The 13,825-nt window shown below is 32.0% G+C and overlaps 1 protein-coding gene across 2 annotated transcripts in view; it reads right to left on the minus strand.

Annotated features, from left to right (window-relative positions):
- Positions 1-13,825, minus strand: part of LOC127709900 (BAI1-associated protein 3-like) — a 131,066-nt gene that overhangs the window by 98,416 nt on the left and 18,825 nt on the right. The window lies entirely within an intron of this gene.

Consider the following 13,825-nt stretch of genomic DNA (forward strand, 5'->3'; position numbering starts at 1 on the left):
TTTATCTGATTAAAGTAATCTATTTTCAATTTCCCTGACAGGAAAAAAATATTTCATGTTCTTTTATGCTGTCCTCCATTTTCTACGATGTTGATGCTGTTAAATTTGTCACATGCAATTATTCAATTCTGTATTCCAATCTCACTTCTCGTCTGTCTTAATTAAATAATTCTGTTAATTTTTATAAATGATTTCACTTTAAATACTTATTAAGATAAATTTAAATGTCACTATGGAAACTCTCATCAGCGTAAATTGTTCTTCTTAAAGCAATATGTCACATGCCAAAATAATGTACAGTTGCTGAACAAATATACTTTGACTCGCATGTTATGAATGTTTTTGTTCAAATACTTTTGGTGATAAAAAAATTGATTACGTTTTAAACAGTTTTGCAAGTTTGTTTAGAAATCAGTCTGTAAATAAAATCGATCATGTAAAGATGGTGTTTTAGAGAAAATTAAATAAAAATACGAAATAACAATTTAAAAAAATCTGTAAGCCTCGCTTTTCTCTCCGTTTCTAAAGCTGCAACACTTTTTTATTTTTTTCTATTTTCCTACCTTGTACAAATATTGTATATATGTATCAACAGTGTTAACGTCTTTTATACATTTGCCATGAACATATTGGCAGTCATACTTCTACAAGTCGATTTCTATGAACAATGGTATTACATGTAAGCATAGGTTAAACTCTTATTCTTATGTATATAAATTCAGGGAAAAAATGAGTTAAAGAACAGTATTTCCTCCTAAAAATTCATAAAGCCCTGATAGAAGGGGAATCAATACACTTGATTGTTGTGAGAGTATAAGTGGAACAGCTGAGAGCAACCTGGTCCATGTTGTCGTATTGAATAAGTACATGCAGTTGTGGTTGACCGTTTGTTCCATACTGAAGGCTCACTGCATGGGATTTTGTTAACAAGGTCAGCAAAAAACTGAACGCTGTTTCTTCTTCTTTCTTGTTTTTTGTTTTTGTTTTGGCGAGTTTGTTAAAGAGAGAGGTGAAGCATACCAAAGGGACATTCAAACTCATAAGTCGAAAACAAACTGACAACGCCATGGCTAAAAAAGAAAAAGACAAACAAACATCAGTACACAAAACAACATAGAAAACCAAAGACTGAGCAACACGATTCCAATAAAAACTGGGGTAATCTCAGGTGCTCCGGAAGAGTAGTGATATTGCGTGAAATTAGACTCAAACCCAAAATTTGGCATAAGATTTGTAACGTTCACATCAATTGCATGTGTATTAAAGATAAAGTTAGTGTGACAACAAATTCATAGGAAACTAACTTGAGCAAAAACTTTAAACTAATAGTTGACTGTCAAACTGACATACGGAATAACGGAATAACGGACTACAGATCGCAAAAATATATTATGTTCCTCTACTTTCATAGGCGGGGCAAACACTACAACCCCCAAAAAATAATGTATCACGTATCTAGAAAAAATCAAAAACAAAAATCAAACGTTAAACTGTATTGGATTTCCATATTTCATGATGAATAGGTGTTGTCAATAAATACGAAAATGTAGTTTGTAAAAGTATTCGTAAAACAGTTTTATTTGATTTAAAGCATAATGGTTCCTGTTTGAATTTACAGCAGTTGCGTAACACTATTGCATGTCAATGCAATATACAACTATAAAAGAGTTTATTCACGTTTTATAGCCGTTAATATGCAATGTTATACAGTAATAACTCAAACCACGTAACTATGCAATTATAGATCTTTTAATGATTACATGTGTAAAAGAGTTCTTAGGCAAACGGAATTAGAAATATAAAATAAATATATACCTTAGGGTGATATAAAGGTGCGGTGTCATCCTTTCAAAGACACCTTGGGTGATATAAAGGTATCATCCTTTCAAAGACAAAGTACAGATCGGCACAGGCATCAATTTACAATACGAAGAAAAAAAAAATTGAATAACAGGTCATACTGAACTGAGTAACTTCAGTAGCTCCCGATTGAATATAAACTATCACTCTTGTTGTGTGTCGTCAACAGCGGTTCATTTCATAATGTCTTGCTTTTTTCATAATTATGGTCAAGTGATATGAATTTCGAAATGTATCACAAATTTTTACTATAAAAAGTAACATGACAAAAATACCGAACTCCAACAATAAATCTATAAAAATAAGACGAGGTGGAGTAAATGCTAATACGACAGAAAAAAAAAATAACACAAAGAAATCATAAAAAGGTCAACATGCATATACAATGATACAGTACTAGTATTCAAAATTAAATCATTTGTCCGGTTTCTGTCTATATATCTTTCTCTAAAAGGTAGACAACTTCTAAACCTATAAATCACAACCATAGCTGTAACCCGAATAATTCAGTCGTTATATTTCACTGCGCTACGATGGCTACATTACACTCGCGAGTGGGAGAGTCGATTACGAGGAGGGACTGATTTATTCGGGTTACCATAGCTGCTGTAATTAGGATTTGGTTTGGTTGTCATAACACAAAAAAAAGTTTTGAACTTTATGTCTCAGTTAGCATTTTTAGAAATTACTTTTCCCTTTTCATACTACATGTACTAGTATCTTAATAATTTTTGTTTATAAATAATCTATAAAATCATCTTCGACTTTGCTAATATAAAGTTATAATTACTGTGACGTGGAATACAATTCAGTCTGCTTTTCTGAAAGGTTTATAAAACTACAAATCTAAAACTATGTCAAAAGAAATAAGATACAAAGGAACAGTCATATTAAAGTCGTAGATTGAAAAATAACAACATAATTGCTAAAAACAAAAAAGGAGACCGAAACCAAACCAAAAGACACATAAAAAACACCACACAAACAAAATGTCCAAAAACAAAACTAAACGAAACACAGACAAATCAAAATAGACCAACACGAGCCCTACCATAAACTAGGATTGCAATCGTGGGTTCCGGGAGATTAGGTCAAAGCGGTTCCTTTGTATTCATAATGGAGAAGACTGGCAATTTTTGGTGCGAGGATTCTTTGTGAGTAGTATTACATAAAATTCGCAAATAAGATTATGTAAATACTACAAACCAGTGATATATGGAAAAATAAATATGTCTTACAACTCTTAAAATGACTCTTGGGCTTGCTAATGAATAAGGAAAATTAAGGAAAATTTTCTTTAAATCGACTTGAAATGCACTTCGTATTGTTTTGTACAACACATCACAAAAGAGATTGGTAACATTGATTCTCAATGTGCATAGTATAAAGTAAATGACAAAAGGAAATTGGCAAGTAACGAAAATGAATTAATTGAAATTGGTGTATACAGCAATGAGACAGCAATCCAACGACAAAATATAAAAGAAATCATGCGTTCTACACTTAAATTCGGTTGCTGTACTCCATAGACGATTGCATACAACAACGTCATGGACTGTACAGGACAACATGAGCTTGTGCAATGCCCAAAATAAACTATTTGTATATTGAAAACCTTTTACTTGTACTGCTTCAAATATAGATTGCAAAATTAAAATTTAAAAAAAACTAAAAAAAAAAAAAAAAAAAAATTAATCGGAGTGATATCGATATAACAACAACAGTATACATTGTCATTATAACTTCTATCAATAAATCTATTAAGCAAAGGAAACAAATATGAAGGATAATTATGAAATTGGTTACCCTTATAAATAACAATACCTTAAAAAATGTTGACCCAAATACCATCTTTATGACATTTTTCACGTAGACTCACACCTATTTTCATAGTATTCAACAATTCATCATCCCCGGTTATTTGGAGCTTCGCGTTCTTGTTTTTGTGAAATGTTTTGTTGAACGAGTATTTTATATTCCCCATGGTATTTTTTGTTTCTAAAAAAAGTAATTTTCAAAAATAAAGATCGATGTAACTGATCATAACTTAGTTTGTTTAGCTATATCGTTAATCGGTGATAAATGTGGTTGAAAGGGGATTCCAATATCAAAGTTTGATGTAAAATTAGATATAATTGCTAGCAAGTAATGATATTCATAACTCTGTTTCTCTAATTCTTACCCGATTTATCCTTTTTCTGACCTGTCGATTATTTCTATTCAATCAACGTGTGGTTTGTTTGATCTCAATTGTTCATTGGTCAGAATTCTATTATGACGTCAAATTTTCTTGCTTTCCTCTGAATTTCCTATTATGACGTCATGAAAAAGGTGACCATGCCTGATGACGTCACATAAAACGAATACATCTTTTTGCAGATCATTTGAAAAGAAGGAATAAGTTTGCCTGCATATTGTATAAAAATCATTAGAGAAACAGATTCCACCACCAAATCTCGACATTTTAATGTTAAATATTTTAAACGCTCGGCAAGCCTCGCGTTTTAAATTTGAAAATTTAAATGTCTCGAGTGGATAAATATTGTACCATACTCGAGGCAGTGGTAGAATCTTTATGTAAACAATTGGTGATGCGTGATAACACTTTGTATGAATATTGCACGACAATGATGAAGATTCAAAGCGCCTTTCATCAGACGGATTGTCCGTGTCAAGGAGGATGTTCGCTCATTATATAATATGATATCTGAAGTACATTCGATTTTAATCTTATACAAAATCGATTGATTTATAATTGTTGCACTATCAATAACAAAAATATGAATTGTGAACATAACAACACGTGCTGCAAAACATTAACTGAATTTCTTCGGGATTTAAGAAATTAAACATTTATTTAGTTATTGAGGATCGCTAATTTGGTACATTCAGATTCTCCTTACATAAATATGTTAACTACAACATGTATACGACAATGTATAAAATAATGCACGAAAATATTAACAAAATGTTTTGGTGCCAATTATAGTACTAGTATGGCGAAAGCATGGCACCATAACACATCTATATACATGTAGCTGTAAATCGATGACGTTATTTATTGCTTTTTATTTTATAAAACTGTCAGTAATATATAAAAGAAATATTGTTGGAGAAAAATATCTTATTTGCTTATCAAATGGCTAGTCAACAGTGCTCGAAGCTTTATAATTATCCTTGAAATCACCAGAACATTGAACTAGAATAAATGGATGTTGACATGAAGCCCTTTGTAGTGCTTTTGAAGCAACTGAAACAGGATAATGGAGCTCTTTGTTCTTTTCTCATCACTTAAATTAAAACGCAAACGGTTGTTTTAAAAACGAATTTCAATATATAAATTGGTTTCGAATCTAGGATTTGTTATTAAAGCATATAGTTTAAAGGCAATGGTGCAATGAAAACCCATAAGTCGAAGGAGGTAATATATGTGGATTCATTTATTTTTCGTGGTACTAGTTTTCGTGGGTCGACAAACAATTGTATTTTCGTGGATATTTGATTTTGTGATTATGCAATTGTCAGCATTCAATTATATAAAAAATTTGGACTTCATTGAAAATTTAAACCCTTGGTTTATTTCTATATCCACGATTGTCGCAAAACTTTGTACCACACGAATAATAATAATGAATACAAATTATGTTGTATATGTCTCCTACATAACCATGAACACTATATAACTAACTTATTGTCATATTATTGGTTAACGTAAATACTTTAAGCTGTACACGTGACAGAATGTGAACACTTGATATGAGAATCCGAAAACTTGTCCAAGGTAAGATAAGAACATAAACGATAAAATAAAAACATTCGACATAAACAATGAAAATAAAATACATGCATATAGAAATAAGACCGAAAACTATTCCAAGATCCAATACGAAGTACACCACAAACTGAAAGGAACTCATATGGTCTAGAAAGGTTAGCAGTAATGTCGAAGGTTTTAACTGCAAAGATTGGGGGTGATAAGTTTAAAAAAAATGGATAAGAAGTCACGAAAGACGTTAAAGAACTACGACAAATGAATAAAAATGAAGACATTTTAGTTTTTACACATAGAGGCATAAACGAATAGATTAACTGTCTTGCCGTTGCCTAATACATTAAAATATTATCGAATTATAAAATGTGAAAGCTTCTTTTAGTTTTGTATATTGAGTCATCAATAAAAATTAAGTAGACCTTGAAGATTCAGTTCCGATGCTCTTTTTACACGACCGTATTTATCACCTTTTTCTTAGCAAAACATATTCGTCTTTTCTGTTTAACACTTCTTCGCTGGATTTTTGTCACATATAAATTAAATTATTGAACCAACTAAGATTAGAAAGTAACGTTTATTAACTTTCCCGTTCGAATTTAAGACGTTCCTTGCTAGAAGTTGTCACATTTAAGGTTAAGTGAAGTATCTAGTCAAATGACACACTTCCTCACATTTTAGAAATTATCATGGTTTGTTCTTAGTTTCCTACTTTTTTCTTACAATAGACTCCTAAGTTTGTAATGTAATAGCAGAACGACGATAAATTTGTATAAATCAACAGGAAGCTGGTTGTAAATATATGTAATTTACTATGATAGTTTTGAAGAAAACATTCTTTTTAAGATTCTGTTCTCCTCTTATAGCTTTTCTGTCAAATTTAGAATAAAATAATAATAATAAAACATGACTTTTACAGCGGCTTTTGGGGAAATCCAAAGTTATCTAAAGTGTTAACGAAGACAATTATGCTTCCGACTAAAATAGCTCCAATGTTTTTACTTGAAGTAATGCGGTAACCATTTTAATCATTATATATTGAAATTGGAAAAGCTTATTGCAAATTCTTTTCAACGCACATTTTATACAATTTTATTTTGTAAATCCCTCAATATTTTACCGAACAATAGCGTACCTAGACTGGTACCCGGCCGTTATTTGACAAGATAATATTTGTTTATTCCGAAGGCATACTGAATATTTTACTGAAAGAACGAATCTATAGTACCTAAAGTAGAGGGCTCCAGCGTGCAGTCCGGATAAGCGGTCAAATCTTCCTTATTAGACACGTCCACGTAGTATATGTATATCATGGGTCACATTTCTTAACATTGTTTTTTACATGTAGCTCAAACAATGTATACTATGATTTATTGTGAGCATACATTAATAGAATGATCAATTATCATGTGATATATGATTAATCTTTGACGAAACAGCTGTAAGTTATTTATATATTTTAATCGTTGATTTAAAACTATAGCTGTACATTCGACTTGTTAATATTTAACCAATTTCTTATAAAATGGTATCACCAAAATTATTAGCCAATTGTAATACAATGGTACGGTTACAACAACGTTTCTACGTAGCTATTTGGGTTTAGCTAGCTAGGAAAAGCTATTATATAAAATGAATGACCCAAGTTATTCTGGTCAAACTGACAATTCTTTAAATTTATGATGATCACTTAGAAGCTTTGACTTGCAGTTCTAAAACGTCAATCAAATTTTATATAGTGACTTAGATTCCAACCAATTTAGCAATTCCAAACAGCACTGATAGTTTTCTGTAGACATCATGCCATAAGGTAATTTAATCAAAGTATAAAAGGGGGGGGGGAAGGTCATAAAATCGTCACAACTTTATTTCCATTGTTGTAATCGTAGTTAATGGGCCAACCCAAGATTTAATGCACCTAAAGATTGGAAGGTACAAAATTAGTACTGTAACTTCCGATTAAGAGTCGTGAAATGACTTTTTTATATTCCTTTCTAGACGGAAACCTCTACCAATCAAATCAATGTCGACGCATTTCGTCTCGCTACTTTTAGAGGTCATGCGACTCCATCAGTTTTTGTTTGTATCTTCTAAATTGACTTTTTACATTTTGTCATTAATAAACTACTGCTTAAATTCAATGATATGATTATAATAATGAAGTACTGGCAACAAAAGCGTGAAATTTGTGACTCTCTTATGCTTCCATCTTGATTGATGAAATTAAGATATGAACTTGATGCTTAATGGGTATACTGACTTTCCATAACCATATCTAAAAGATGACAACCACCACCACTAGTCGGCTTAGTCTTAGAATAGTGTATCATGGTAAATTTGATAAGGTGCTTTCAATTGAAAAACATATAAATCATTTGAAAATCCTATTACTAGTATATAGTTTGCAAGAGTTTTAAACGTATCAGCAATAACGATTTCTAACATGCACATTATGCCCCAAAATTCAAACGAGCAAGCAACCGAATCAATGATCTTATGGTAGTGTGGATTCTTATAATTACATTGTCATGCTGAAATCATGAAAATTCGAGTTAAAGCAAGATTTGTATGTCATTTCCTATCCATTGTTGTAACGTTGTCATGGAAATCGCGTGCAGTCATACATGTTGAATTTTATTGGATAGTAAAACATAATTTTTGAAAACCTCGTAAACGTTGTCTCCTAATCAGAATTACGGAATCTTTTATGTAATGTTATTATTGCTAAATAAATGCCTGCTCTGGTTCTACGAAATAATTTAGTTTCATGCTCGTCAGAATAAAACGAGTTCGTTTTTTCTATCAAACATCAGAATATTTTTAAATAGAATGACAGGGATATTAGAGGGTCTGGTTGAGGGGTCCTTCATTTCTGTATTCTTAAATTTTTAAGGCCATTTATCTATTCTTTATACTTTTTCCCATTATTTTCAATTCTTTATATTTTAGCACATCCTTACTCTCTATTCTTTCTTCTTTTTTTGGTCCATTTTTCTCTATTCTTTATATTTTCCCTCATTATTCACTATTCTGTAAACCCTATCCACACCCTTATATTATTCATGTGTCTACCTTTCTATTTTCTGTTTTTGTACTTTTAATTCGTTCAATGTAAATACTCCTTTCATGACTAAAAACTCATTTGGAATTTCCCAGACTCATGGTGTTTGTCTACTGATTTAGAAGTGGTCATAAAGAGTGATTCGTTTTCAAAGCAGAGAAACCTTAAGGGAATAAAGCAATCTGTTATATGTCTATCTAATAGTTTTTCTAAAGCAATCAAAGATCGTTAAAATGGTTCAAAATAAGAAGATAACAACTCATGTTAGCTACATGAACAATTATGCCTCTGACTTAAATAGCTACAAAGCGTTTTTACTTGAAATAACGTAATAACGATTTTAATCATAATATATTGAAATCGGAAAAGAATATTGCGAATCCCTAAAAACGCACATTTTATTATATTAAGCTTTGTAAATCCCTCAATATTTTTACCGAACAATAGCGTACCTAGACTGCTACCCGGCATACTGAATATTTTTTTCTGAAGGAACGAAACTAAAGCGTACCTAAAGTAGAGGGCCCCAGCGTGCAAACCGGATAAGCGTTCAAATCTTCTTTACTGAAAACGTTTACGTAGTACATGTATATTATCGGTTTCTTAACATCGATTTTTTACATGTATCTCAACCAATATATAATATGATTTATTATGAGCATACAGTATTGAATAATCAATTAGTATGTTATATTTGATTAATCCTTGACGAAACAGCTGTAAGTCATATATATACTTTAATCGTTGATCTAAAACTATAGATGTACATTCAACAGGTGAGCATATAACCCAATTGTTATAAAATGGTATCATCAAATTTATGTGCAGTTTGAATTAGAGTTAAACTAGTCACCAAAACTATTCTATATAGAATGTCAAAGTCATTTCTGTCAATCTGACATTTCTTTAAATTTATGATGATCACTTAGAAAAAACCTAACGTTGTTGCAGTTCTACAACGTCAATCATATTTAATATAATGACTTAAATTCCAACCAGTTGAGCATTTCCAAACAGAACTGACTTTCTGTAGGCATAATGCCATAAAGTAATTTTATCCCTTGCAAAGTATAAAATTGTCACAACTTTATTTCCTTCGTTGAAATCACGTTAATTGGCAAACCCAAGATTTAATGCACCTTAAGGATGGAAGGTACAAATTTAGCACTATCACTTCCGCTTTAGAGTCGTGAAAAGACTTTTTTATATTATCTTCTAGACAGAAATCTCTACCAATCAAATCAATGTCGACGCATTTAGTCTCGCTACTTTCAGAGTTCTTGCAATTTCTTCAGTTTTTGTTTGTTACATTGATATGTATCTTCTAAATCGACTTTGTCATTAATAAATGACTGCTCAAATATAATAATATGATCATAATAATCAGGTAGTGGCAATAATGTGAAATGTGTAACTCTCTTATTCTTCCATAATGATTGATGAAATTAAGGTAGTAACTTGATGCTTAATATATGAATTACATGAGGACGTGTTTTTCAACTGTCGGAATTCCAATGGGGACCAATTGTGCCCCTCATCTTGCCGACTTGTTTCTTTATTATTATGAGGCTGACTTCATACAGGAACTTCTTAGGAAGAAAGATAAGAAGTTAGCAATATCCTTTAACTCTACGTTCCGCTATATAGATGATGTTCTCTCACTAAATAATACAAAATTTGGTGACTATGTTGAACGAATCCATCCCATCGAACTAGAGATAAAGGATACTACAGATACAGTTGAGTCTGCCTCATATCTTGACTTACATCTAGAAATTGAGGGTCGGTTGAAAACAAAATTTTACGACAAAAGAGATGATTTCATCTTCCCAATTGTGAGCTTTCCATTTCTATGTAGCAACATTCAGCAGCGCCTGCATACGGAGTATATATCTCCCAATTGATACGATATTCCCGGGCTTGTGTTTCCTATCATGATTTCCTTGATAGAGGATTGCTGCTCACAAGGAAGCTATTAAACCAAGAGTTCCAAATGGTGAAGTTGAGGTCATTCCTTCGTAAATTTTACGGACGCCATCACGAGTTGGTTGACCGTTATGGAATAACCGTTTCACAGATGATATCGGATATGTTCCTTATGTCGTAACTACAATACTCTCCCTTTTCACGAATGTGACTTACCGAATTAGACTATTTACCGGATTTGTAATAACATAAGCAACACGACGGGTGCCACATGTGGAACAGGATCTGCTTTCCCTTCCGGAGCACCTGAGATCACCCCCAGTTTTTGGTGGGGTTCGTGTTGCTCAGTCTTTTGTTTTCTATGTTGTGTCATCTGTACTATTATTTTTGTTTGTTTGTCTTTTTATTTTTGGCCATGGCGTTGTCAGTTTGTTTTCGATGTATGAGTTTGACTTTCCCTCTGGTATCTTTCGTCCCTCTTTTTTAACGAGTATACTGACTTTCCATAACCATATTATAAAGATGGCAACCACCATCACCAGTTGGCTTAGTGTCAGAATAATGTATCAGAGTAAATTGATGGACATATAAATCATTTGTAAATCCTATCATTAATAGTAGTTCTTGATTGCAAGAATTCTACATTATCCGAAGTTATGTTTTCTAACATATATAGATATAAGAAGATGTGGTACGAGTGTCAATGAGACAACTCTCCATCCAAGTCAAAATTTATAAAAGTTAACCATTATAGGTCAAAGTACGGTATTCAACACGGAGCCTTGGCTCACACCGAACAGCAAGCTATAAAATGGAAGGGAGCAAGCGACCGAATCAATGATCTCATGGTAGTGCGGAACACTGTTAGAGTGCCATAAGAAGAGGGTTTTACTGCTCGATCCTGGACAAACCAAAGACCACAAAAGCATAACAATATTTGCTGCTCCTTCTCTATAAAGTACGTGACAATTAGGAGTAGGAGTAAAGTCTGGTACTCCCTGTCAGACAACCCAGTAGAATAAATGACAATTAAGTATTCAATTCTTACACTTCCATTGTTATGCTGAAATCAAAATCAAGATTTCTATATTACCTCCTGTCCATTGTTGTAACGTTGTCATGGCAAGCGCGTGCTGTCATACATGTTGAGTTTTATTGGGATATAAAACATAATTTTGGAATACCTCATGAATGTTTTTTTGGCAATCAAAATAACGGAATATTTTAATATGTAATGTCATTATTGCTAAATAAATGCCTGCCTTGGTTCTAAGAAATAATTTGGTTTTAAGTTCGTCAGAATAACACGAATTCAATATTTCCATCAAACATCAGTATATTTTCAGACAAAATGATAGGGATGTTATTCATGTGTCTATAGCTTTCGATTTTCTGTTTTTGTATTGTAATTTGTTGAATTTAGATACCCCTTTCATGACTAAAAACTCATTTGGAATTTCGCAGACGCATGGTGTTTGTTTACTTATTAAAAAGTGGTCATAAAAAATGGTTCGTTTTCTAGAATAGAAAAACCATAAGGGTATGAAAAATCTATAACTTGTCTATCTAATACTTTTTCTTAAGCAAGCAAAGATCGTTCAAATGGTTAGAAATAAGAAGATAACAACTCTTGTTAGCTACATAAACAAAAGATGTACTACTTATTGAATATAAAATTAAAGTGTTCCATATCTAGGTCTAAGGGTAACAAACAAAATATCATGCATGCATTTACATGAAGAGCAGTATTGAAGGCATAATACAATGCTGTCATTATCAATCTGTTGAATTAATAAAAAGCCGTTTCTAAATTATTTCCACAGTCTGTTCTTATGTTGTGCTTTTACACCACTGTCTTACGGTTAGGGGATGGTTGAATGCTCACAGAAATGTTTTACCCTGCCACATTGTTTATACACAAAGAGAAAATAGAATTTGTATATGTTGCAATTAAATTTTGACTTGGATGGAGAGTTGTCTCATTGGCACTCATACCACATCTTCTTTTATCAATTTGAATGTTTGAGAGGACGAATATCATTTTGTTTCATCATGTCCAGCATATAGACATGTGCGATTAGAATTTTTACCTTATTTTTACTATTGATGGCAAAATTGGTGCAAGTTAGATAATTTATTACAAGCTCATTGTAAATCTCTGACAGTAAAACTATGCAGTTATTTGAAAGCAGCTTGGAAAATAAGATCACATAGATTGTCATTATATTATTGTATACCTTGTTACTACTGTTCTCTGCTGTGTTTAGTGTTTGTTTGTCATGTATTGTATGTATCTTTGTTTGCCATATTATGTATTTGGCTCTTGCAAATAAAGTATTCATTCATTCATTCATTCATTATTGTGTCTGTCCCGTTATTCAGTGCACATGTGATGTCTATTGAATTCGTTTTTCGTTAAATGTTTAGTAATAAATCGGGCCGTTGATTTTCTCGTTTGAATTTATTTTAGCTTTTGACTCCTTACGTATTCCTTTACTTGTAGTTATTTTTCGTTCGAAATAGTTTACTTCAAAATCTTAACCTTGAGGTCATTATGTTCAGTAAGTCAAACGATTCTTAAAGTCAAATGAAACTCCAAATTCAAAAACAAAAGTTGAATATGTGTTATGTACTTGAATGACTAAGTTTTACTTTAAAACAAGTGTACGTGAACATTCTTGTAAAATAAAATCCTTAATATTATCATAAAAATGTAGCTATTGAATTATTGTCTTCCTGTACACTAATTCGCCGATATTTTCCCGTATGCAGTGACCTCAAATACGTGACCTGTCGTTAGAACTTCGGCTACCGCACAGCGCAAGTGCAAGGGGAAACCCGTAATGAAAGAATGTTAACAAACGTGCACTTGGAGGTAAATAGTAATAACTGATTCTTAAAGAACAAACTAAGTACAACAAATCATTTAACAACTGGTAAGGAAGAGTTTAATTATCAATTGGGAACGCATGGAAAATAAAAAAAAAATATATCATGGTTCTATCAATTCCCCTTTTTGCCACGTGTCCCACGTGTTCTGTGTTGGTTGTTTCTCAATGTCACGATCCGGTAAACTCGAAAGTTAATTAGCTTGCGATCAACAATTACCGAATGAAATATTATTTGTCGATATAACGTTATAGGTTCGTAATAAATATATAAAAAACGTGCATACAGGACTTAGTTTAGTATATATGCATACATTGGTT

Source organism: Mytilus californianus, unplaced genomic scaffold (assembly GCF_021869535.1).
Source record: "Mytilus californianus isolate M0D057914Y unplaced genomic scaffold, xbMytCali1.0.p SCAF_7, whole genome shotgun sequence".
Taxonomy (NCBI): Eukaryota; Metazoa; Mollusca; class Bivalvia; order Mytilida; family Mytilidae; genus Mytilus; species Mytilus californianus.